Source organism: Tursiops truncatus, chromosome 6, assembly GCF_011762595.2.
Source record: "Tursiops truncatus isolate mTurTru1 chromosome 6, mTurTru1.mat.Y, whole genome shotgun sequence".
Taxonomy (NCBI): Eukaryota; Metazoa; Chordata; class Mammalia; order Artiodactyla; family Delphinidae; genus Tursiops; species Tursiops truncatus.
This window is the reverse complement of record NC_047039.1, coordinates 64,391,911-64,416,931: the sequence shown is the minus strand read 5'-3', so window position 1 is coordinate 64,416,931 and position 25,021 is coordinate 64,391,911. Positions and strand designations below refer to the sequence as shown.

General features: G+C 43.0%; 1 protein-coding gene across 7 annotated transcripts in view; it reads left to right on the top strand.

Annotated features, from left to right (window-relative positions):
* Nucleotides 1-9,316: 9,316 nt before the first annotated feature.
* Nucleotides 9,317-25,021, top strand: part of KANK1 (KN motif and ankyrin repeat domains 1) — a 193,853-nt gene continuing 178,148 nt past the window's right edge. For 3 of the 7 annotated variants that reach the window (XM_033858141.2, XM_033858138.2, XM_033858140.2), the window contains exon 1: nt 9,319-9,455. The gene's annotated coding sequence lies outside the window, so the exon portion shown is untranslated. Of the gene's footprint in view, nt 9,456-25,021 lie in introns of all 7 variants that reach the window. The other 4 variants (XM_033858139.2, XM_033858142.2, XM_073806181.1 and 1 more) reach the window with 3 other exon arrangements.

Genomic DNA, 25,021 nt, shown 5'->3' with positions numbered 1-25,021 from the left:
CAGCATAAATAAAGGAAGGAAGTTCTTTCATTTCATTCATTATGAAATGTCATTTGCTTAGCTGACTTTTTCTAACGTCAAAGGTAAATATTTGCTCAGGTTTTATAGGGTCATTAGACAGAGGGATAGGCTATTACTTGGGCAGTGGAAATACTTCAGTGCTAACCTAGCTTATCTGTCTTCTAGCTTAAAAGCATCTTCTGTTTCTAGAACTTTTTTGTTTCCAGAAACTTCTAACATATCTCCTCTGGTTAAAAATTAAACACACATGGCAATAAAAGTAAAATGTCCATTCAAAGAAAGCAGTTTTCTCTAGAAATATCTATCTGGACAAAATCTGTAGATAATTTCAAAATGAAATTTAAAGAGGTATGACTGGAAAGTAAATTGACTGTTACATTTTCAACTGAGCTACTCTGATATCAACTACACACTTTAAGTCTGCCAATTGTTATTTCATCGTTTATCCAACACATGTTTATTATTGAGCATATGCTAGGTACCAGATACTGTTGTGCTAGGAATCCTCACTGAACAAAACAGGGGTCAGTGAACATAATAGACCCCAATCCTTGCCTTTGAGGAGCTTGTATTCTGGGGTCGGGAGAGAAATATAAGCTTGCTCCATAAGTGAATTCTGTAGGCTGTAGATGGTGATAAGTGCTGTAGGAAAAGGAGAACGGGCAGGAAGATGGGACTAAGTGATAGGGGTGGAGTGGCAATTTAAACAGCATGGTAACAGTGGGCCTCTCTGGGAAGGCGACATTTGAGGAAAGGAGGTGATGGCAGGAGCCACAGTGCTCCAGGGATGAAAAGAGGAATGTCAAGCACAAAGGACCTGAAGGGGGAGTATGCCTGGAGTGCTCCAAGAATGGGCCAGGAGGCCAGTGTGGCTGGAGTGGAGAGAGGGAAAAGGGGAGGAGGAGGGAAGAGGACTAAGTAACTATTATTGTCTTAATCATGATTAGGGGCTCCATGAACCCAACTTCCAATTCTGAGTCTTAGTTTATCTACTGTATGACTGCAGGGAAATCCTAAACTGCTTACCTGGAATGATGGTTCTTGTAAAGCATGGGTAGGTTAGGATTTATTTCACAAAACTGTGACTGGAGAAAATCAGTATAACTTGGTGGTGATGAATGTGCTTTAACTGATAGATCTGAGTTTATATTCTGGTTTCCTTACTTGCTAGATGTGTGCCCTAGGGCAAGTTACTTAACCTCTCTGTGCTTCACGTTCCATCTCTGCAAAATGAGGCAACTAAAAGTGGCTACTTTTGAGTTGTGAGGGTTATAGGAGAGGGTCCACATAAAATGCTTAGCACAGAGCTTGGCACATAAAATGTACTAAATAAATATCATGATTATTTCTTGAAAAGTATAATTAGGAGGATTAGGCATTTCAAAATATCTATTTCAGTGTACATTTGAAATGTATATTTAATAACCAAAACATGCTCTTGCACAAAAATGTCTTATTATTGTTATGAATCGTTGTGACAGCCAGCCTCCAAGATGATCCCCAATGATCCCTGTCTCTGAGTATTTACACCCTTGTATCGTCCCCTCTCACATTGTACCAGGGTTGGTCTATGGGACCAAAGAATATGGCAGAAGTGATGGCATGCCATTTTTGAGAATAGGTTATAAAACACATTGCAGCTGTGATCTTGATCTCTCTCTTTCTCTCTCTCTCTCAATCGTCACTTGTTCTGGGGAACCAGCTGCCATGTCATGAGTAGCACTGTGGAGAGGCCCCCTATGGAGAGGCACCCCCTATGAGGTCCACATGACAAGGAACTGAGGCCTTTTGCCAACAACCATAAGAGTCAGACCCTTCTTGGAAGTGGACCCACCAGCCCTGGTCAAAACTTCAGATGACAAAAGCTCTCACTGGCATTTTGACTCTAACTTCATGAGATACCCTGAGTCAGAACCATCCAGCTAAGCAGATCCCAGATTACTGACCCTCAGAAACTCTGTGAGATGATAAACTTTTATACTCTCAAGCGTCTAAGTTTTGGGGTAATTTGTTTATGCAGCAACAAATAACTAACACTCTATGTGTGTGTGTATATTCAACAGTTAATTAAAATTTATATACATATATGCATATGTATATGTTTTAATTAACTTTTGAAAATATAGAATATATTGGATCTAATCCAATTTCTATCATTTTTCTATCACCTTTGGTCTTTAAAGATCACCATTGATCCTTGGTAGTTTATAAGCATTTGTTCAGTTATTTTTTACATACTTGTTATCAGTGCATACACTCCTTTTTGTATTTGATTTTCCCCCTTAGAATCATTTCACATGTACCAACAGATTGCAACATTCTTAGCATTTTTACTGGCTATATAGCATTCCTCCCTGTGGCTTTGTCACATCATCTCAAACATTCCCTATTGCAGGACATTCGAGTTACTTTCAGTTTTTAAAATAATAACAAAATAATAGCTGGCACAATAAAAACTAGTGCCAATTAGCTGGGCAATGTACTGAGAGTTAAACAGACTAAGTCCCTGCTCTTAGATACATAAAAGACAACACAGAGGGAGCAAGCCCTCCTAAGGTACACACAGACTACAAGCAGATATTGGACACAAACATTGGCTAAATAAGTGAGCTGCCCTTTAGGCTGGTCTACGATGGTGAGTACCAAGGAGCTGAGTCAACCTGTTTATGAAGATAATAATAATAATAGTCTTCTAGAATTCAGTGTTTCCTGCTGAAATATAGGAATGACAGTAGACAATAAAACTTTTGCTCCAAGTCTCAAAGCAGAGTTTCAGAGAGGGTAGCCCTGAACAAAAGCCACTGTCCCCAGACTGTGTGTCTGTCTCCTCCCATTTCACCATTCTCCTCCCCTCCTTTGGCTGTGCTTTGTCAGGGTCTACAATTGTGACTGGAAGAAAGAAGTTGATTAAGCCCTTCTTTGCTGAAATCCAGCACGACAATATATGTACCAAGTCTCCTTTTGAACGTAGCATTCATTAAAAGGCTCTTACGTAACCAGATCCTGTAAGAGAGGAGCCATCATTTCTCCAGCTTGGTTGGTTCTGGTGCTCAGGCTCTGACTTTACTCATGTTCCTTACAGGGTTTTGAGGACCACCGGGTAAGCAAGCCATCTTTAACATTTAAAAAATAATTTGTGATTGAAGGGAGCTACACTTAATATATTAAGAAACATTAAACATGACTAATTCTAAAACCTCATCAGGCTCATGCCCATCAACTAGATTGATGGGCACGAACCTGATGAGGTTGTTTTATTTTTTTTCTGATGAGGTTTTAGGTGCAGCCCTGCCAGTGGCAGGGAGGGGGAATTAACACTTCTTTAAAGACAAGACTGAGGTTGTGTTGACATCAGCGTTGCTTATTAAGTTTCAGCTGTGATCATCCTCAACTGAATGTGGGGCAGCCTCCTTCCTTTCCCCTCCTCCCCACTCAGTGCCCCTACCACCCACAGAAGACTCCCCTCCCTGTCAGCTTCACTAAGAGAAACTTCGTTTTTATCTTCCGTTAAAAGTTTGTCTGATGAAAAGGCTTCAAGGCTCAAAAGACAGCTCAGTTGTTTGAAAACTCCTGGGTTAGAGAATGGTGCTATGAGGTCAAGGTCGAAAGGTCACTGGGTCAGGGTTTCCTTGCCAAAGGAGAAAAAGCTTCAGTGACAATGACTCAGCTCAAAGTTATCGCTAACATGGTTGCAAAAGCAAAACAAAACAATGTAATGCACATGCTGTCCTAGCTGGAAAGATCAGTGCTGAGTTCTGGCTCTGCACTCCTGCAACGTGGGTTTGCATCCTACCTCCACCACTTAGCACTGTGGCTTTCTGCAGATATTTGAAACTCTTTAAAGCTCCATCTTCATTGCTCCAAACTGTGGATATAATCATGTCTACCTCACAGGAGAAGCAAGTTCTCAATAAGTGCTATCAATTACTAAAATTACATTGTTAATTATAATAATGCTTATATTATTATAAATATTATATAACTAAGCCTATTATTATAAGATTATAATAATACTTATTAATACTTACATCTTTCAAGTCAAAGTCTATTATATTACAGTTAATTTAGTGTATGTATTAACTCCCCTAAAGGTCAGGTGGTTTCTCGGGATTCTTCATCTTTGTGTCCTTTATAAAAATTAACTGAATGCTTTGGACACAGTAGACCCTCAATAAGTATTTGTTAAATAAATAAATGTTCTAAATATAGTGGGTCTGCAGGGATAGGCTTGTACATATAATCCCTCCACTTAGCATCCTAGGTGAATGTCATACACCTTTAAATGCTCTATAAATATTTTATAAGAGTAACAATGATGTAATGAAGATTATAATTATGAATAAACATTACTCTTAGCTTAAATTTCCTGAAATAGGGTTAAGTCCTTCAGCAGCATATAAAACATATTCACACAGGGTTTCAGCCTAATGCAAACTGAACCCTAACTTACTTTGTTAAATAACTAAAGCAAATGAATTGCTGAGTCCTTTACCTTTCAAACAATCGTTTCCAGGAACCAGAAGTGTGGGGCTATAGATTGAAATAAATTAGGCCTTCTTTTTTTTCTAGATTTAGGTAATCATTATCTTACATGTTTTCTGACAACAGTCAGCAACTAGATTCATTTACATTCATTTCCTAAGCTTTGTGATGCTTCTAACGAAATGGCAAACCAGCTAGTGAAATATGAGTTATGGGCTTTTGGATATAGAAAGTAGCAGAGCTGGCCCTATGGGCCATTCCCTTCTGCTTCTCTATCTTAGATTTCTCCAACCAGGGAAGCTGAAGCTCTCTTTTGGAAGAGGAAACCACAGAGCCACTGGCAGAAGGTAAGTCTTCCAGACTGTGAGTCATAGACTAGCATTTTGTAATATTAATAAATGTTCCTTAAAAAGAAGATTCCTTAGCGGTAGTAAGACCTTGGGCAAGGGTGAGGGAACACACGGCTTCCCTTAATAAACTTCCAAGGTTGGCACTGGAAAAGGATCTGCAGGTGGTGGATCCAGCTGTCTCAACTGCACAGTCCCCCTGCCCCCCAGTTCACCTTCCCTTTGAGGGAGACTCCCTTGTGCTGTGCTCAGGTCTGCACCCACACTCTCTCTCTTACACACACAGACACATTCTTGCCACTTTGACTTCCCTTTGACACTCTGGCATGAAGACAGCTAAAACCCCTTCCCTCACATCTCTGTAAAACATTTGAGAATGACAAAACTTAAAATCTCAATGATAACTATGGTATACATCCATTGTAAACAAAGAAACAAACAAAAAGGTGGGGGGTGGAGGAGATGAAGAAGAGTAGAGTATTAGGAAGGAAATTGCTTCCAGGGCCTGCCCCAATTTTACCTGTCCCAAAGGTCTGGTACAACGTTGGTGGCCTCCTGCGTGTGTCTTCCTTGCTCTCTCCTGATTTCTCTCCTTGCTGCCATGTACCTTATTGGGCCTGAGTGTATGGGACACTCTCAAGGTGCCAGATTCTTACCTGCAGTATATCCAAGGCCCATTCTCGTGCAACTCACTCTGTGAGGTTTGATCCTTACTGTAACTTGATGAAGCAGGCACAGTAGGTATTCCTTCCATTTTACAGACAAGGCGCTTGAGGCTCAGGGAGGTTAAAGAGTTGGCTGCTGGTGTTTGCACACAAGTCCTAGTATATGACAGATGACTAATTGCATTACATGAAGGGCCGCAATGCAAATGGTCTGGTAGAATGTACCAGTGTAGATACTCTTTAACTGCAAAGTCTGTGTAACTTATGGTCATGTTCATTATTAATGTACTAGATTACCTTAACTGAATCCTGAGGGAATGGGCACAGGACAAATTGGTTTTGACAGGAAAGGAGGGAGAGGAAAAGGTTCTGAACATGGGGATGCTGCCAGTAAGACAGTCCTCGATATGACCACAAGTGTAGAGCACTGGGCCACATGATGCCATTGGGGGTGATGTCAAATAAATAAATAATGTGTGTTAAAAAGTGCCTGAAGGAAATTTGCTGTAATCTTAACAGTGGCTATATCTAGGTGATGGAGCCATAAGCAATTGTTATTTTTCTTTATTCTTTTTTATATTTTTCCAAAATCTTTTTCTTATAATGGTCATACATCACTTTTTTTTTTTTTTTTTTTGCGCTACGCGGGCCTCTCACTGTTGTGGAGCACAGGCTCTGGACGAGCAGGCCCAGCGGCCATGGCCCACGGGCCCAGCCGCTCTGCAGCATGTGGGATCTTCCCGGACCGGGGCACGAACCCGTATCCCCTGCATCGGCAGGCAGACTCTCAACCACTGCGCCACCAGGGAAGCCCCTATACATCACTTTTATAGTCTAGAAAACTGTTAAGTGTTACTTATGTGTTAGCTTATGTTATTTTGTAAAAATATATGACTATAGGGACTGCCCTGGTGGTCCAGTGGTTAAGAATCTGCCTTCCAGTGTAGGGGATGTGGGTTCGATCCCTGGTCGGGGAACTAAGATCCCACATGCCGGGGGTGGGGGGGCGGGGAACTAAGCCTGAGCGCCGCAACTACTGAGCCTGTGTGCTCTGGAGCCGGCGCACCACAACTAGAGAGAAGCCCGAGTGCTGCAACGAAGAGCCCTCACACCACAATAAAAGATGCCACGTTCCGCAACTAAGACCTGACACAGAGAAAAATAAATTAAAAAAATATATATAGAGATGACTATCAAATGAAAAACATATGTGCTTCAAAGGACACTATCAAGAAAGTGAAAAAGACAAGCCACATAATGGGAGAAAATATTTACAAATATATACCACATAAAGGACTAGTATCACTTATCAGATATAAGTAAAGGTCTCTTATAAAGACCAACAATAAAAAGACACATAACCCAATTTTAAAATGGGCAAATTATTTGAATAGACATTTCTGCAAAGAAGATATACAAATGGCTGGTAAGGATATGAAAAGATGCTGAACATTATTAGCCATTAGGGAAATGCAAATTAAAACCATGGGCTACCACTTACTATCTATATATGAGATGACAATAACAACAGTCAGCAAGGATATGGAGAAATTAGAACCCTCATAATGGGAATGTAAAATATTACAGCCACTTTGGAAAAGTATATGAGTTCCTCAAAAAAGTAATTATAGAGTTACTGTATAGCCAAGAAGTTCTACTCCTAGACATACACCCAAGAGAAATGAACAGATGTGTTTACACAAACACTTGTACATGAATGTCTTAGCAGCATTATTCTTAAGAGCCAAGAAGTGGAAACAATCCAAAATGCCCATCAATGTATGAATGGATAAACTAAATGTGGTCTTATCCATACAGTAGAATATTATTCAGCTATAAAAAGGAATGAAGTACTGATACACACTACAACATGGATGAATCCTGCATATAAATGTTAAGTTTAAGAAGCCAAACCCAAAAGCTATATGTTACATATTTCTATTTATATGAAATGTCCAGAATAGGCAAATTCATAGAGACAGAAAGTAGATTAGTGGTTGTCTGGGGCTACGGCGCGGGGTGGGGGGGGGGGTGGTGGTGGTGGCGGGGCTGGGGAGTGACTGTTAATGAGTATGGGGTTTCTTATCGTAATGATATGAAAGTGTTCTGGAATTAGATAGTGGTGATGGTTGCATAACTGAAAATATATTCAAAATCACTAAATTATACACTTTAAGAGTAAATTTATGCTATGTGAATTGTATCTCAGTAGGAAAATGACTAAAAATGAAGTAAAATTTCAAATATAAATCCACTAAAAATTCAGAATCTGCCACACTTTTGATTAGGTTTGTCTCCTTTTGAGGACCTACAAAATAAATGTGTACTGACTAAATGTAAGGAAGGAGAAATAAAGGATGGAGGGCACTTTGTGTATGCAGGAGCCCCCTTGGGAATAAGTATTCTTTTCATAGAATCATAGACATTTGTGGGACGAGGGATTTTAAAGAAGATCCATTGAATCCATATAGCCTATTCTACAGATGAAGAAACTGAGGCCAAGAAGGAGGAAAGACTTTGTTTACTGTCACCCGGTGAGCTGGCAAAGGAATGAGGCTAAAAGTGAGATTTCCTGCCCCTGTCAATCTGTGAGCTGCCCTTTGCTTGTCTTCTTCACAGACAGGGGCCATCAGTTTCAGGATTTTCCAGGTGTGCTTTGCTGCGAACATGTAGGGATTTCACAGCCTCTTCTCCCCAGAGGTTAGCATCTTGTGAGGTTTGGTGACTCTTCACTGTAACCTACTTGCAAAAACACTGTGACTGCCTAAAGCCCCTCTGGGTGTGTGCTCTGCTGGAGAGCTCAGGAGGTGACCCCCTCCCCGCTTCCCGCGCTTAAGAAAATCAGTGATTGGAGAGCTGGCATTAGTGTTTCTTGTCTTGGTCATATTTGTCGGTCCTCCCGTCCTTTTTATTCAAACCACCTTCAATTTGAAAGAAGCCCCAAGTCACAGCCTCACTTGCACCCACTTAGATTGCTCTGAATCGAGTGTCTGACTTCCTAGCTCGGTTCTATGCTCCCCAGGCAGGCACTGCGTCTTCTTTGGGGTCCCCCGAACACCTGCACCCTTCTGGACACGCATTCTCTCCTTTTCACCGAGGACTCCGTCCTGCATCCGAGCCGGCGCGAGCGCACGGAGGACACAAGGCCGGTCCACAGACTGTCCCGCTCAGGCACCTGCAGGAAACCAGATCCCTGAATGCTCCAGAGTCCCGCTCTCACCAGGGGCCTGGAAACAAACCAACACCCACTGAGCAATTTCTTAGTGGAGGGATGGGGCAGTAAATGGTGCTAGGCGGGGGTGTTAACCGTGCCAGCCTCCCGCGTCCAGGTACTCCTCTGGGCCAGAGATGATAGAATCGATCTGACGCAAGTCTCACTGGGGATGGATTTTTTTTTTCCCTCCCTCGGGGAAGGAAAGTAAACACGCGTAGGCAGCAGGAGCGTGCCGGAGCGGAGGGAGCTGCTCTGCTTGCTTCTCGCGGTGCCGAAGCCAGTGGGCCTGGGCGAGGCGGCGGAGGTGCGCGAAGGTGCCTCGTGGGCCTGGTGGAATTGGAGCGGCGCGCAGGCGCACTGGAGTCTGCCCTCCGGCCGGCTCCGGGGTACAAAGAGAGTGCCGCCGAGAGTCGGGGTTCCTTGAGGTCTCGGGAGCCGCCTGGGGTTTCGCAGGCCTGAGCTGTGCCTCCGTCGCTCTCCGGGACGCAGCCACAGTCGTTTCCCACCCGGAGTCGGAGGCTTGTGGGTCTCCGACTATCTCGCTTTCGCGGTAGCAGCGGGGCCCAGGTGGTTCCAGAACGTTTCGGGGTTTAATTCTGGCGCTTGCGAGCTGGGCAGGCTCCGCCCTCCGCCGCCCCGCCCCGCCCCCTCCTCCGAGGTCCGGGAGCCGCGGGCGAGGAAAAGAGGGGCTGACCGAGTGCCGCAGGTTGAGAGGAGCTACTGGAGGTGAGTGGAGCTGAGGGCTGCGCTGCGCCCCCTTTCTCTTGCGGGTCAGCGCGGGGGCTCGGGTCTCCGACCCCTGCCCCGGGCCGGTCTCCGCGCTCAGCCAGGCCAGCTTGGCGCGCGCCGGTGGCGGAGGGCAGCCCCCGCGGGCTCCCGCTCGCCCGGTTACCCTGGCGGCCTCAGGACGGGCCTAGGGACGGGGTCCGAGAGGTTGCTGCGGCCCCGCGGTCCGCCGTCTTCGGCGCATTGCGGCGGCGGGGCTCGAGGGTTTGGAATGGGAGCGCGGCGCGCGCGGCTTTGGGGCAGCGGGAAAGTCCGGGCCGGGCTGAGAGGCGGGAGGGTGCGGGCGTCTCTCAGGCCGGGACGCACGGCCCTTGGGTGTCCCCGGGTCCTTTATTAGCCCGGGTAGGCTGAGAGAGCTCTCCGAGGCGTCTCCCCTGGAAGTTTTCGGCTCCGCTCCGCAGGAGGGAGTGGCGGTCGACCCCTTTCTTCCTCGGTCGCGGAGCGGCAGGTGGCCTCCGGTCGCCCTCAGCGGACTCCGAGATGGCTCCGGCCAGGGTTGAAGGGGCCGGGCGGTTGGGGAGGAGTTCGGGAGCTCTGGGCCTCCGGGGCCAGTCGAACCCGGCCGGGACAGCGTGAGCTTCTGGTGGTCGTGTCGAGGCAGGGTGCGAGCGCCCTTAAGCAGACTTGTTCCCTCAACGCTCCCCCTCTTCCAAGCCCCTTCCATGCCCACGGCAGTCTCCTCCCCTTGACCGTTCTTCTCCACCTGGGTCCGCGGAGAACTTTCGGAGGCAACTCTTCGCGGCGGGTCCTGCAAGTCAGCAAGAACTTGTGCTGCGCGGGGGTGACTTGACGAGGGCTTTGGCAAGTTAGCGTTAAAAACAATCTATGGCGTCCCCCAGCGCCCGCTCTCTGCACATCGTCTCTACGGAGGTTCGTCGAATTAATGAAACGCTATATCAAGACGGGAGCCCTGAGACTAACAAGGAAGGTTAATCATCCAGATCTATGGTTGTGCACTTTCTTGCCCCAGCTTCATCCCATCCACCTCTGAGCTGGATGGAAATCAGGGCCAGTTTCCTCGTTTTTAATTCATGAGTGTATTCACCTTGCTTTTTAGGTGGTACTTAGCTGTCCATCTGCTAGTTGCTTCTTTCATCCAACTTTCTCTACAAAAAAGTTGGGCACTCCCACATGTTATTTATTTTAAAAGTTGAGATATGATAAACGTTCCATAAATTTACCCACTTAAAGAGTATAATTCGGTGTTTTTTTTTCAGTATATTCACAGTTGTGCAGTCGTCCCTACTGTCTAATTCCAGAACATTTTCATCACCCCCAAAAGTAACCTAGTGCCCATTAAGCGGTTATTCCCCATTTCTCCTTCCCCCAGCCTCTCACTCCCTCATTATAAAGTGAAGCTTTCCCAAGATAGAAATTGAATGAGAAAACTGAGATTATTAACTTCGGCCCTTTTTCAGTTAGTAGATTTGGGGAAAGGTGCTGCTGCTGAGCAATGGAAGAAATATTAAGAATGGGCTGTCCTCTGGTGAGATTACAGTGTCTAAGGATGGAGGAGAAGCTGCCAGTAGAGGAATAATTGCCTCCTTTAAAAATACATAAGTTAGGGACTTCCTTGGTGGCGCAGTGGTTAAGAAACCGTCTGCCAATGCACGGGACACGGGTTCGATGCCTGGTCCAGGAGGATCCCACATGCCGCAGAGCAGCTAAGCCCGTGTGCCACAACTACTGAGCCTGCGCTTTAGAGCCCGCGAGCGACAGCTACTGATCCCCACATGCTGCAACTACTGAAACCTGCACGCCTAGAGTCCGTGCTCTGCAACAAGAGAAGCCACAGCGATGAGAAGCCCCCGCTCGCCGCAACTAGAGAAAGCCCACACGCAGCGACGAAGATCCAACGCAACCAAAAAATAAATAAATGAATAAATAAGTTAATAATAAAAAATACACAAGTTAGGAATGCATTTTATCCCTGTAGGTAGGGCACGCCAGTGCTTTGGGGCACTTTCACACTTTAGATTTGCCAGGTCCACAAATAATTCCAGTTGAGGTTCTGCCTCAGCAAATGCGAGTTCTATTTTGTGTATGTGTTTTGGGGGGAGGTGTTAGTTTTGTTTTAAAGTATCCACTGTCCCCAAAGAAAGAAACCACATATAAATGGCCACTAGAATGGATACATTCAAGACTTGGGTTCATTTCATGAGTATCAGCACCTGCTCTCAAATAGCCCTATGAGCTACTGTGCTCATGTATTAACCCTTGGTCTGAGGTGGAGGAGGAGGATGGGAAAGGGTCTAGTTGGAGGAAATTCAAGAAACTGGGGAAAGGAGTTGGAGAAAGGCTGAAAGGGGAGTACTTGTGGGAGCTGAGGTCTGTTAAAATGGAGAAGGGTGAGCAGATTCAGAAGCAGCAAAGGGGAATCTCAAAAATTTCGGACTCTTAAGCATTTTGTTGGACTATTTGTGCACGCTCTGAAGATCACGTTTTTTTTTTTTTTTTTTTTTTGCGGTACGCGGGCCTCTCACTGTTGTGGCCTCTCCCGTCGCGGAGCACAGGCTCCAGACGCTCAGGCTCAGCGGCCATGGCTCACGGGCCCAGCCGCTCTGCGGCATGTGGGATCTTCCCAGACCGGGGCACGAACCCGTGTCCCCTGCATCAGCAGGCGAACTCTCAACCACTGCGCCACCAGGAAAGCCCTGAAAATCACGTTTTAGTGAGCAGAGCTGAAGCTATCCAAATTACACAACAACCACCGTGCTTCTCTTCTGCCCTCCAATCAGGTGAAGTCAAGTTGGTTTCAAATGTTACAGGATATTTTATGCCTGTTGCATGGGTGGCTTGGCTTATGCATCTTTTTTAAAAAAGTAATTTTAAAGTTGAACTATAACATACATATAAATCTTAAGGGTACAATTTGATGAATTTTCACAAAGTGAGCATAAACTTATAACCAGCACTGAGATCAGGAAACAGAGCACTGCCTTGCCTTTCTCCAGTCACACTGTCTCCCCAGAGGTGACCACTGTCCCAGCTATCGGTTAGTTTTGCCTGTCTTCATGCTCTGTATACACATGGGATCATACAGTATGTTTTCGTGGGGGGTTTTGTTTTCGTTTTGGTTTGGTATCTGGCTTCCTTTAGTCAAAATTATGTTTGTGATATTTAGCCGTGTTGTTGCATGTGGCTGTATTTCGGCCATTATCATTGCTGTCCAATGTTTCATTGTGTGGCTGTGCCACAGTTTATCCATTCTAGAGTTGATGGGCATCTGAGTAGTTTCCGAATTTTGTCTGTGGGGACTAGTGTGACTGTGAACATTCTACTACATGGCTTGATACACAGTACACATTTGTATAGGGGATGTAGTCAGGAGTAGAATTGTGCTTAACTCCTCTCCTCCCTCTTTCCTCTCAAATAAAATTCAGTGAAAATTCCTCTAAGGTGAAGGCTGCTCCACCAACTTTCATTTAGAATAAACCAATATCAATGAACTTTAATAAATAATAATTACATTTGTATTTTATGCAAGGCCCTGGTGGGGGGAATTCAGAGACTAAGACCCTCATATGGTTCATAGCAGATGGGGAGATGTAAGGATACAGAATTGAATAGGAGCAGAAGGATGGAAATATCTGATATAAATGGCTCATTGGAAATGTAGGGGAAATTATCACCAAGTAGAGAGATCTGGTTGATGTTTAGGGAGATTGGGCCTTGAAGAATGTGTTCAGATGGGGGTTAGAGTAAAAGACATTGCAGTTTAGGCCATGGCTGTTGAAGGAGCAAGGAAGTCCAGCAGTGCTTGACACATGATAGCATTGTCAGTCACATGCTTAGAGACCCAGCTGAATGGCAATTTGAGATTGTGCCCTTCATCCAGTGGTTCGTGATTATGAACCAGCCTGGTGATCTCTGTGGAAATGTTGTAGCTCTGAATCCAGACTGGCCTGTTTGAATCTAGGTGCTGCTGCTTGCTGTGTGACCTTTCATATAGTTACTGAACCTCTCTGTGTCTCAACTTACCATCTATAAAAAGGGGATAATAAAAAGCACTCCCCTGACAGGGTTATTATGAGGATTAAATGAGTTAAAACACATAGCGTGTTGAGGATTGCCTGGTACACAGTAAGTGCTAAACATATTTGCTGTTGTTTCTTTAATTTATAATTGTTTAAATTTCTATAGTAATATTTGTACATAGTAAGAATAATGAAAATAACAAAGAAGGGTTTAAAATGAAAGCTAAAACCCATTACTCTTTTCTGATCCTAGCTCAACTATGTCTGTTTTTAGTACTTTTGGTTGTTATCATTGAACAAATTAACTTAAAATTTAGTGGCTTGAACAACTGTTTCATGGTATTATGTGTCCTGTGGGTCAAGGATTCAGGCAGGGCTTGGCCGCTTCTCCTCCTTGTGGTGTTGACTGAGGTCTCTCTATTGCACACACCTGGTGAATGGGCTGGTCTGGAGGGTCCAGGAAGGCTTTGCTTCCGTGCCATGCGCCTTGGCAGGGTTGGCTGACAGACTGGGCTCAGCATTAACTGTTGACTAGAGTGCCTACACATGGCAGCTTCAGCATGTTTGCCCAAGGTAGTTGCACTGCTTACATGGCCATCACCTTCCTCCAGGTATTAATCAGGGTCTGTAGAGAAACAGAAGAGTAGAATGTATATATGTTTATAGAAAGATTTATCATAAGGAATTGGCTCACACATTTGTGGAAGTCGGTGATTTCAAAGCCTGCAGCGTGGGCCAGTGGACTGGACACCCAGGAGAGCTGGTGTTACAGATGAAGACTAAAGGCAGTCTGCTGGAGAATTCCCCCTTGCTCCGGGAGGCCAATCTTTTTGCCCTATTCAGGCCTTCAGCTGATTGGATGAGGACCACATGTTATGGAGAGCAATCTGCTTTACCCAGACTTTACCAATTAAAATGCTAATCTCATCCCAAAACACCCTCCAAGAGGACACACACAATTAACTTGAGCTATGAGTGCCTCAAGTGAAGGAGTTGGAAGCTTCTTGCCCTTTTATGACCCAGCCTCAGAAGTTACATAACTTCCTTTTCAGCAAGCTCTGTTGATTGGATCAGTCACAAAGCCTGCTCAGACTCAAGGGGAGAGGACATAGACTGGCCACTTGGTGGGAAGAGTGTCAAAGCATGTGCAGCCTTCTTTTTAAACCTGCCACAGTCTACACTTGTTTCACAAATTTGACAATAGCTCTTAACTCCCTGCTAAGGAAGAACTGGAATTTGTATTACCTCCCACCTCTCTTTTCTTCCTCTCCCCTTTGCCTCCCAATATTTATTAGATATCATATTATTTTTATTTTATTAATTTTAGTTCTCTTTTCAGTTACCTTTATAATTGTTTTAAAATTAATTATTTATTTGGCTGCATTGGTTCTTCGTTGCTGTGCGCCAGCTTTCTCTAGTTGCGGCGAGTGGGGGCTACTCTTCGTTGCAGTGTGCAGTCTTCTCATTGCAGTAGCTTCTCTTGTTGTGGAGCACGGGCTCCAGGCACACAGGCTACAGTAGTTGCAGCCCCCGGGCTCATTAGTTGTGGCTCATGGGCTCCAGAGTGCAGGTTCAGTAGTTGTGGTGCACGGGCTTCATTGCTCCACGGCATGTGGGATCTTCCAGGACCAGGGCTTGAACCCATGTCCCCTGCATTGGCAGGTGGATTCTTATCCACTGCGCTACCAGGGAAGTCCCTACCTTTATAATTTTAAATAACGTGTTCCACACTTGACAAGGCCATGGCAGGTGGAACGCTCACGTTTGTTGGAGTGTTTGTGTGTGTGTGTGTCTTTGGGAGGGGCAGTGAAGGAGAATAACAGAACTGTCTTCAGTGGGGGACATCTGACAATGAGGCTCTTACTAAAACACTGCAGCCACTAGGCGTGTGAATTGCCTTGAGCATGTACTCTGCGTGAGCAGAGCAGGTGACATAATCCCGCAGTTTTTATTTTCTCTCTTTGGCTTCTAAACTCAGGTACTCGTTTGCCTTTTCCTTTCTTCAGTTTTGCATTTGAAGTATGAATGCTGGAAGCAAATGATATTCTCACTGATGAAGAAGCTTAAAACAGATATACTGTTGAGCTGGATATTTGTGTATGGATGTATACACCAGGAAAACCTGTCAGAAATAAGTATCCTTATGTTTCTTTTGTTACAGAAGCAATCAGTTAATTGGAGAGAGTTATATATTTCAGGAACCCTGTAGCTCTGTTTTAGGGTGGTTTTTTTCCTTTTTTAAAAAATTCATTTAGGGAACTCCCTGGTGGTCCAGTGGTAGGACTTGGCGCTTTCACTGCTGGGGCCCGGGTTCAATCCCTGGTCAGGGAACTAAGATCCTGCAAGCCACTCGGCACAGCCCAAAAAAAAAAAAAAAATTCATTTAGTTAATGGAATTGACCAATGGGGCATAGTTTAAGTCTCAGGAGACATACTAATACATTTTTATAATTATCTAATCCCCTGAGAAGCACACAAGAAGAACCTCTATTCTTGTTGGTTTACATTTATTGCATATTGCAGTTAAAACTCCTTTTGATATTTATTTTATCTAATTTTCGGCTTGATTAGAGGCAAGAATGTAAATTTGTTGATATTTGCATTACATTTTTGGCTACATTTGTTCAGATTTCTGTTGGTAATTCCGACTTGTTCACCCTTTGACCTTGGGGAAAATATGAAAAAATAATTAGGTAGAAATAGGTAGAAATCAAGCCTGAATTTATTCATCCTTCCTCCTTTCCTTCCTCTCCCTTCCTCTTCCCTTCTCCCTCTCTTTTGTATTATTCTTAACAGAACTGCTCTTTCCTCTAAAAAATACGTGTTTAAGAGTAGCCCTTTTTAGGGGCTGGAATTGTCCCTATTATGTGATGTTATGACTCACTTTTCTATGAAATACTCGCTCATCTCCCTTCCCCAAATAGAACCATAGACCCAAGCTGATCATCTTTGTATTATACCCCATTCCAGTCACTACTGTAGCCCAAAGGATATGCTTCTAATATCATTGATTACTTTCGTCAGATTTTTGAACTTTATAGAATCACAGAGTGTGTCCTTTCTTGTGTTTGGCTTCTCTCACTCCATGTCCTATTTGTAAGATTGATCTATTGTTGTCTTATGTGGCTATGGGTTGTTCATTTTCATTGCTTATTGTATTCCATTGTGTGAATGTACTACTGTTTATCCATCCTACTGGAGATGTACATTGGGTTGTTTCCAGTTTTGGACCAATAATGAACAGTGTTGTTATAAACAATTTTGTGCATGTTTTCTCATGAACCTATGTATACATTTCTGTTGGATAAGTATCTAGGAGTGGAATTGCTGGGCCACACAGTTCACCTGTAGTAGGGACTGCCAGAATGGTTTTATTAATTTATGTTGCCAACAGTGGTATGTGAGTTCTAGTTGCTCTACATTCTTGTCAATGCTTGTTAGTGTCTGTTGTCTTATTTTAGCCATTCGAGTAAATGTGTGTTGTTGAATTCCCCAGATGACTAATGAAGATGAGCACCTCAAAGAGAGCTCGTATTTTTGTTTTATGGCACAGTGAGATAGGAAAGGTAGGCCAGTGAAAGAATTCATTGAGACTTTATATCAGTTTCTTAACTAGTCTGGCTTTTCTGTTTTTCCATGCTGTATAATTCATTTCTTGTGAGTTTTTTTTCTTTTAATTGGTAGGAGACGCATCTCAAGAGATTTACTACTAATAAAAGTTTAAAGAGTGGAAATTCGTGAATAAACTCTACTGGTTCTGAGAATTAAAGTATTCAGTATATTTAAAGACTGAAATTTTGCTCATGCTGTCTTACTCTTTCAGCTTTTCTAATTTGTTAAATCAATCTATTGATTTTTGCTATTCACTGTGAAATTTTTATAGGGGAATTTGCCTGGGTCATGCTCTGTAGTTGGCCAGGAATTAGATTTCCACATGAAAATGTAAAAGAAGAGTTGAGTTCTTGGTGCATAATTTTTTTTTAAGATTTATTTTTTATATATATATATATTTATTTATTTAATTTATTTTTGGCTGCGTCGGGTCTTAGTTGCAGCACGTGGGATCTTGGTTGAGGCATGCGGGATCTTTCACTGAAGCGCATGGGCTTCTCTGTAGTGGCATGCGGGTTTTCTCTTCTCTAGTTGTAGGGTGGGCTCCAGGGTGTATGGGCTCTGTAGTTTGCGGTACGTGGGCTCTAGTTGAGGTGCGCGAGCTCAGTAGTTGTGGCATGCAGGCTTAGTTGCCCTGCTGCATGTGGGATCTTAGTTCCCTGACCAGGGATTGAACCCACGTCCCCTGCATTGTGAGGTGGATTCCTTACCACTGGACCACCAGAGAAGTCCCTTGGTACATAATTTTTTAAAGGAAAAACAGAGGTTGTCCACACAGGGATAAGCTGGGTATTGTGAAGCTTCAGTGTCCATGCTGAAAGTTTTTGCCATTTCCTAGAAAATGAAATAAGTAGTTTTGATGAAACTTAACATATGATTTGGTGGGCTTGAGTTTATTTTGATTTATTTTCTGTTGGCCTTTTGAAATTCATCCTTCTGCTTCTCTTTAGGGCACCTGTTTTATCTTCTCAATTGTTTCTTCTTAAGGATTGTATGCTTCTTTAAGAATGCAACCTGGCTCTGTACTTCCTCAGTGAGTATGTTCTGTCTTCCCTTAAATATTTCTAAGGGTATTACTGACCAAGGGATAGACACTATTTAGACACTATTGGTCTTAAATACTTCTAAGGTATTTGTGGCTACTGTTTGGTTTCTTGGCGGCAAGATTAAATCCTGTGAGGCATAACCTGAAGGGTATTTGGAGAATCCAGGCTTCTGACCTTGAGGGCAGAATAAGACTTCTCTGTCTTTCGGAGACGTCACCCTTTGCTCTCCTTTAGAATTATGACTCAGGAGTGGGAGGAGAGTTGGCTGAATCCTTATCATGGAGAGAAGGCTGGGAGAGAAATGATTGAGGTTTACTTACAACAACTCAGAATTTCTCAGCCCTGGCCGGGTTTCAGTCACAATTGGGAGAAGCAACTCAAATAGTTCACTGTGATGAAAGTTTGTGTATATTTAATTTTTTTTTAATGTTGAGAGAATTCAAGGCTAGTTCTCTAATGAAAGTCATATGAACTTACTTGTGTTCTGATATGTTTTTATTTGGGGGAGGTTGGAAAGGAGAAAGTTGCAGCTGTCGACTGGGGTCTGAGAATCGTTCATCATGTTGAGAATGACAGCCATGTGGGAGGGGGACACAGTGTGGAGACACTGCCTTGAGGAACACAAGGGGCTTTTTGTGGAGTGGCCAAGTAGGAGGGGAGTGACTAAGTTACACTTTGTAGGCATTCAGCAGTATTTGTTGATTGAATGTGTATACTTTCATCAGTGGCATACTAAGGCTGCCAGGTCTGCATGAGGGTTATCAGTTCATCAGTTTTTATAGTGGTTTAGGTGCCCACTGAATGGTAACCTATCCTGCAGGCGATCAGGAAGTTCATGCTTCCATCAGTTGAAGTTTAAACATTTTGGTTGTAAAGAGATTTGTGCTAACAAGATTTGACCCCAGCTGCCAGGTGTATATGTGAGTCAGGTGTTGATTCTTAGCACTCTTCTTCACACACACCTTCTTCTGTATGTATGAACTTAGAGGCCTGAGAGTACTATAAGTTATCCTCCCCACATTCAGTAGACTCTTTTTTTTTCCAGGAGAGTTTTAATCAGTTTTAGGCTAATAGAGAAAGAGAACTGTTTCTTTCATTTGTTTATTATAACCAACTTCAGGAAACAAAAGGCTACTCTTTGGAAACCAGGAAAAGCTAACTGGAAGGACTTGGTTTTTCTTTGGTGAAATCCCTTGTGCTCACATAGCTTTTTCACATCTTCTAGAGAACCAAAGTATCTCTCACTCAAAAATAGAGGGCTGCTATATTTGGACTCATTTCTGCCTTTTGTTGGGAGTGGTGTGCCAGTGGTTCACCTGTCGAAGTCAAGAATGAGTAAGAAGTCCTTGAGGACTCTTAGCCAGCCCAGAAAGATTCAGTAAAGTACCTTTAGTACAATGGGAAAAAACTGTCACTTTCCTGCACTTTTCACCTTTGCCAGTAAAAGGAGGAAATACTGCCTAAGGGCTTGAAGTTTATAGTTTATTAATCATTTTCTTGGGAACTTTCTCTTTCAAAGAGAAGGTGGTGTAAACCTCTGGCATCACATCCAAGTTGACCAAATCACCTGCTTATCAGTTGACCTCATTTGAGTCCTGACTTCAAGCTGTTCGTCACATGTCAATGTATGTATTTTAGCCTAGGTCCCAGGTAGGGTTGTGAGTGCTGAATTCATGGAAACTGTATCATTCTAAGCATCTCCTTTTCTCTACTTGACCCTCAATGACCCAGGGCAGTTTTTCCTTTCCCATCTCTTCCCCATTTCCTAACCTTTATTTTTGGATGGGTTACATTGAAGGGACTTGATTCAGTAAGGGCAGTGGTTAGGAGCTTGGGCTGTAGGGTCTCAAGTCTACTGCTTCCTGCCAGGCATGTTTTTTGCTTTTGCTTGTTTGTTTTTTTTGCCTCTGTGTGTCTGAAAAGGAAGAGTAATATAATCATGCCATGGTGTTTACGTGTGTCTTGGTGTGGGGGGGAGGGAGGGAGAGAGAAGAGGGAGAAGAGAGGTAAGATAAAGGAAGGAACATTTAGAATATAGTATTTCCTGACTGTAAATCTCCCTGGCACCAAAAATCTCAAAAGAGCTATCTTGTTTGCTTATGGCCGGAGAAGCAGAGGAAGCGCCGTGATCCCAGGTGGCACACAGTAGATCAAAGAAGAACCCTGGGAGCAAGTAAGAAGGCAGAGGCAGACTCAGGGACCCGGGTCCAGTAGGAAACCCCAACTGCATGTAGCGCCACCGCTCTTCTACCTTCTCTGCATGCTCTTCCACAGTTCTGGCTGAGCAGAATAACCTCTCTCTGCTTGTAACATGGGGATAATGAGAGGCGCCACACAGAGGAGCTGTGAGGATCAATGAGGTAATAGACGTGTGAGCCCTACCCAAGCTTCCTTGAAATCTGATCCTTGGAGAAGCCTGTTGCACCTTCTGCTGCCCCAGGCCAAGGAAACTTTCACAGGCTGTTGAGGATAATAGGATTCCTGGTAACTTTGGGGGGCTGTTGAGGTTGGGATATTTTTCTCAGGGGGTACTGGGATGGGGAGAAAAATGTTCTTGGTACCATAGGTTTGTGCTCTGAACATCTCTTCTGGGGAATACTCTGGATCGTTGATTGTGCTGAGCTATGCTGGAAGCATGCTGTGGGACTTTTAAGGGCTGGTGGTGCAAACCATTCACCATTTATAACAATGTTTCCAGGGTATGATACGTAAGTACCCTTGATAAACTGTGGGCATACTACCCGGTGAGTTGGTGATTCCTTGTAGCTGAAGTTTTGGGGGAAGTGAGGATAGTAACACTGTATTTATAGTACAGGGCCTATGCAAAGGCTGGGTCCCATTCAGTTAACTAGTCAACTTTCCTTAAATCAGTGTATTTGTAGACCCTGAGAGTTGGATCTGTTTCTCACAGCAACATGTACTATTTTGTCTGTTCTCATGTTCACTAAAATAAAGAACTTCCGTTCAGCAGTACAAATTAAGAGTGCAAAGAAAGGCAAGTCACAAAGTAGAAGATATTTGTCATAACATATATCCAACAAGAAACTTGTCCAGAATATGTAAAGAACAGCTACAAATCAGTAAGAAAAACAAAAAATAATTTTTAAAATGAGCAAAAGCGCATTCAGTATCATCAGTCATCAGGAAAATGCAAATTAAAACTATTATAAAATACCAATACATACCCACCCAAATGGCTAATATTAAAAAAAAAATCCTGATAACCAAATGGAGATATAGAAAAGCTCAAACTCTCATACACTGCTGATAGATATGTAAATTGGTTTAACTACTTTGGAAAGCTATTTGTACTTACCCATAAAACTTAACAAACTTACATCCTATGATTCAGTAATTATACTCCTACATATGTATACCCAACAGGAATGAGTGCATATGCGCACCAGAAACATTTACAAGCATTTCTGTTTCTATAATGGAATAATAGAAACATAATAGAAACAATCCAAATATCTATGATTGAGTAAATGAAGTGTGGTATGATTCTGCAATGAAATACTACACAGCAGTAAAAACAAACTACTGGTACACAGAACATGATGAATCTCATTATATTGAGTAAAAGAATTCAGAAATAAGTGTATATATAGTATGATTTCATTTATATGAAACTCAAAAAGAGGTAAAAATACTTGATGGCGACAGAAGTCAGAATAGGGCAGAAGTGGCACAGGGATGTATTTACTAGGAAGGGGCTTGGGGGCACTTCTGGGGCCTTGATGGTGTTCTCTATCTTTGATCTAGGTGCTGATGACTTGGATATGTTCATTTGTAAAAAAAAAAAAAAAAAAAAGATTCATCATGATATTTAAGATTTATGTACTTTACTGTATGTGTGTTTTTCTTTAATTTAAAAAGTTTATTAAGATCAAGCATTTAAAAATAAATAAGCCCCAAATTAAAACAAACTAGTAAGGCTTATTGGCTGCATAAAAGAGAAGCTCATTTCAACTGGCTTAAACTAACATCAACAATAAGAAATTTGACCAAAACAAATAAACAAATAAACAACAACCAACCCAATAAGGATTTGTTGGAAGGAAGGAATCCAGTGGAAACCCAAGGGCATGGTAGCCCAGCCAGTCTTCCTGGGAACTGGGGAGTTAGGGCTGGAAGTTATGGTTTCTTTTGGACACTCATGGTATCTTGTCTCTAGCATTTGCACCATTCTTTGATGTTTCTCTACAGACCACCTTTCTCTGTTTCAGCTCACACGTGGTAGAAAATGGAAGCACGGTCCTTGCTTATCATGACCTCCCATTTCAAGCCTAAGTTTTTTGTACCATGTGGTTATTAACTCTTTCTAGCCCTCTCTCATTCCCTGCTGATCAGCTTAGCCTATGCCTCCTTTTTCCCTCTTAGAATGGGAACCATTGTGTTGTTCCAGTCAGCTGTGGTCAGAGAGTCTGGGATCAAATAGAAAACACAGGGCTTCCCTGGTGGTACAGTGGTTGAGAGTCCGCCTGCCGATGCAGGGGACGCGGGTTCGTGCCCCGGTCCGGGAAGATCCCACATGCCGGCTGGGCCCGTGAGCCATGGCCGCTGAGCCTGCGTGTCTGGAGCCTGTGCTCCGCGACGGGAGAGGCCACAACAGTGAGAGGCCCGCGTACCGCAAAAAAACAAAACAAAACAAAAAAAGCCACAGAGCAGCCAAGGCTAAGGATGGGTGGATTTTTCTAAAAAGGGCATTGTATGTGGGAAGAAAACGGTTGCCATCCTACCACATGTTCTGCTGAACATCTGCTTCCTCCATCTTTTCAAACCACTATTTGGAGCAGGGAAAAGAGTCCCCAGGAAATTCTTTCTTCCCGCCCAACCAAATCAGACTGTCATGGTCTGCCTCCAAACAGGATACCCCAGCAGCTTGGCCCTAATTTCTTGTGGAGCCTTCTCTACCACAAACTAGTCTTGCAGAAGGAGCTGTTGTTACCTTGTACTATTTTGCGATTATGGAATAATTTCCCAAATGCATGCTGATGTACACCTTCTGGGTGTAGCTTTGTATCAACTATTTTTCCTAACTTGATTTGAACTTAGCAATGCAGACAGCTTTTCTGATTATCTATTATGGGTTTGCTAACCCTAGAGGAGGGAACCGTGGGCCCCCAGATTTAGGACTTTTGAAGGCAGAGTATAGCACTATCTCTTTCCTAGTCCCTTGGATAAGCTGCGGATTGTCTGTAAACCTTGACTTAGTGTATGCCTGAGTGGAGTTCTTTAGAATTGCTCTTGACCTTCCCCTGGGCACCTTCTCACTCTGCCTTGTTTTCACTGTTCCCTCCTAATTAAACAGACTCTTACCACAGCCTCTGGATATGACAACCTGTCAGCTTAGTCTTAGTAAGTGTTCTGAGTTTCTCTGGACTTCTAGCTTGCCAAGACCTCATCGCAAATTTGCAAGAGGTGGTGTTGAATATTTTTCCTTCAGAAATTAAGTTTTTAAGTGAATTCATGTATATTTTTTATCAGAGTAGCTATGAGAGGAGTATTAACTTTGGGCATTGTTTTTCTTCACCTTCTAGGAAAAAATTTGAGAGATCTAATAATTTTCCTGAAGTTCTATTCTAATTGATCATTTGAAAGACTGTTTGCATCATCAGATCTTATACCTGGTGAGTTAAGATTTCCAGGCAGGGACTAATACTAAAAGTTGAAAATGAACCTAACCTAGACTTTTAAAAGAATGATTTCTACATCCCATAAAATCTCAGGCAGTTACATTTCCTTGTTTTGCTAGGAGACTGTTATGCCAGTTAGATTTGTAACCTTGTTTCTTGTTTTATCCCCACATCAGTTAGAGATTAATTAATTACATGCCAGTGGAAGGGTGAGCTGTTGAACCTTATCTTCTTTGAACCTACTCTTGTTCTCAACAAGGTCTTCTAAAAGTCAGTCAAACAAGTAACTTAAGTTTTCCCCTTCCCCCTAAAGCACATATTTATAAAAGTAAAAACTTTAATTAGAAAAAGGCAGATGTTATTTTCAGTTTATTATATTCTTATGCAGATGGTTAGCATGAAAATTCACTGGCACTAAGACCTACACATTCATCCACCCTTATTAGGCTGCTCTGGGTATTAATTATTCCATTGAGCATTGAAACATTTTTTGAAACAAAACATTGGCTTCATTTCTCAGCTTAGACTAGATGATGCTCAGTGGATTAAAATAACATATTTTAATTTTTTGTTCACATTCCATGACAGCTATGGCTCTGCTCCAAGGGTCTTCTTTGCTCTAGATCCAGGCTGAATGAGCCACCCAGTCTGGGACAGAATCTCATGGGGGTAAGAAAGGGTAAGAAAGGAAATGACCAATCCATTCATGGCTATTACTGCTTCTGCTTATATGATACTTCCACTCACATCCAGTTTGTTGAAGCAAGTCACATGGCTAAGCCTACTAACAGAAGAGTAGGAAAGTATAATTAATACTTCCATCTGGAGACTCTATAAGTCACATGGTATATGAGGTAGAATCCTCTTATGGGGAGGGTGGCAAATAATTGAAACAACAACGTAATCTACCATAGTGGAAAACTATCTAATTCAAAGAAGTTTAATGGCTTGTATGCTGATTCAGAAACAGCTTTTGGAATTGATTAAATCTGTATTTCAGGGTTTATTTTGAAAACGTTATGCTTCAGAAATCTGCCTAGGTGTGGAAAACAGTGTCTAATTTTTGTACAGAACTGATTAATCTTTTATGAGCTGCAGAGCTGTACCCACAATTCGGTAACTTTCCACTCATGGTTTTTCAAGGGTCTAGATCTGTATTTTAATCAAGAAATGACTCTTCTTACTCTCTGGACTTTTATGTCTTGATTTTCCATGTGTTACTGCTATCTTAT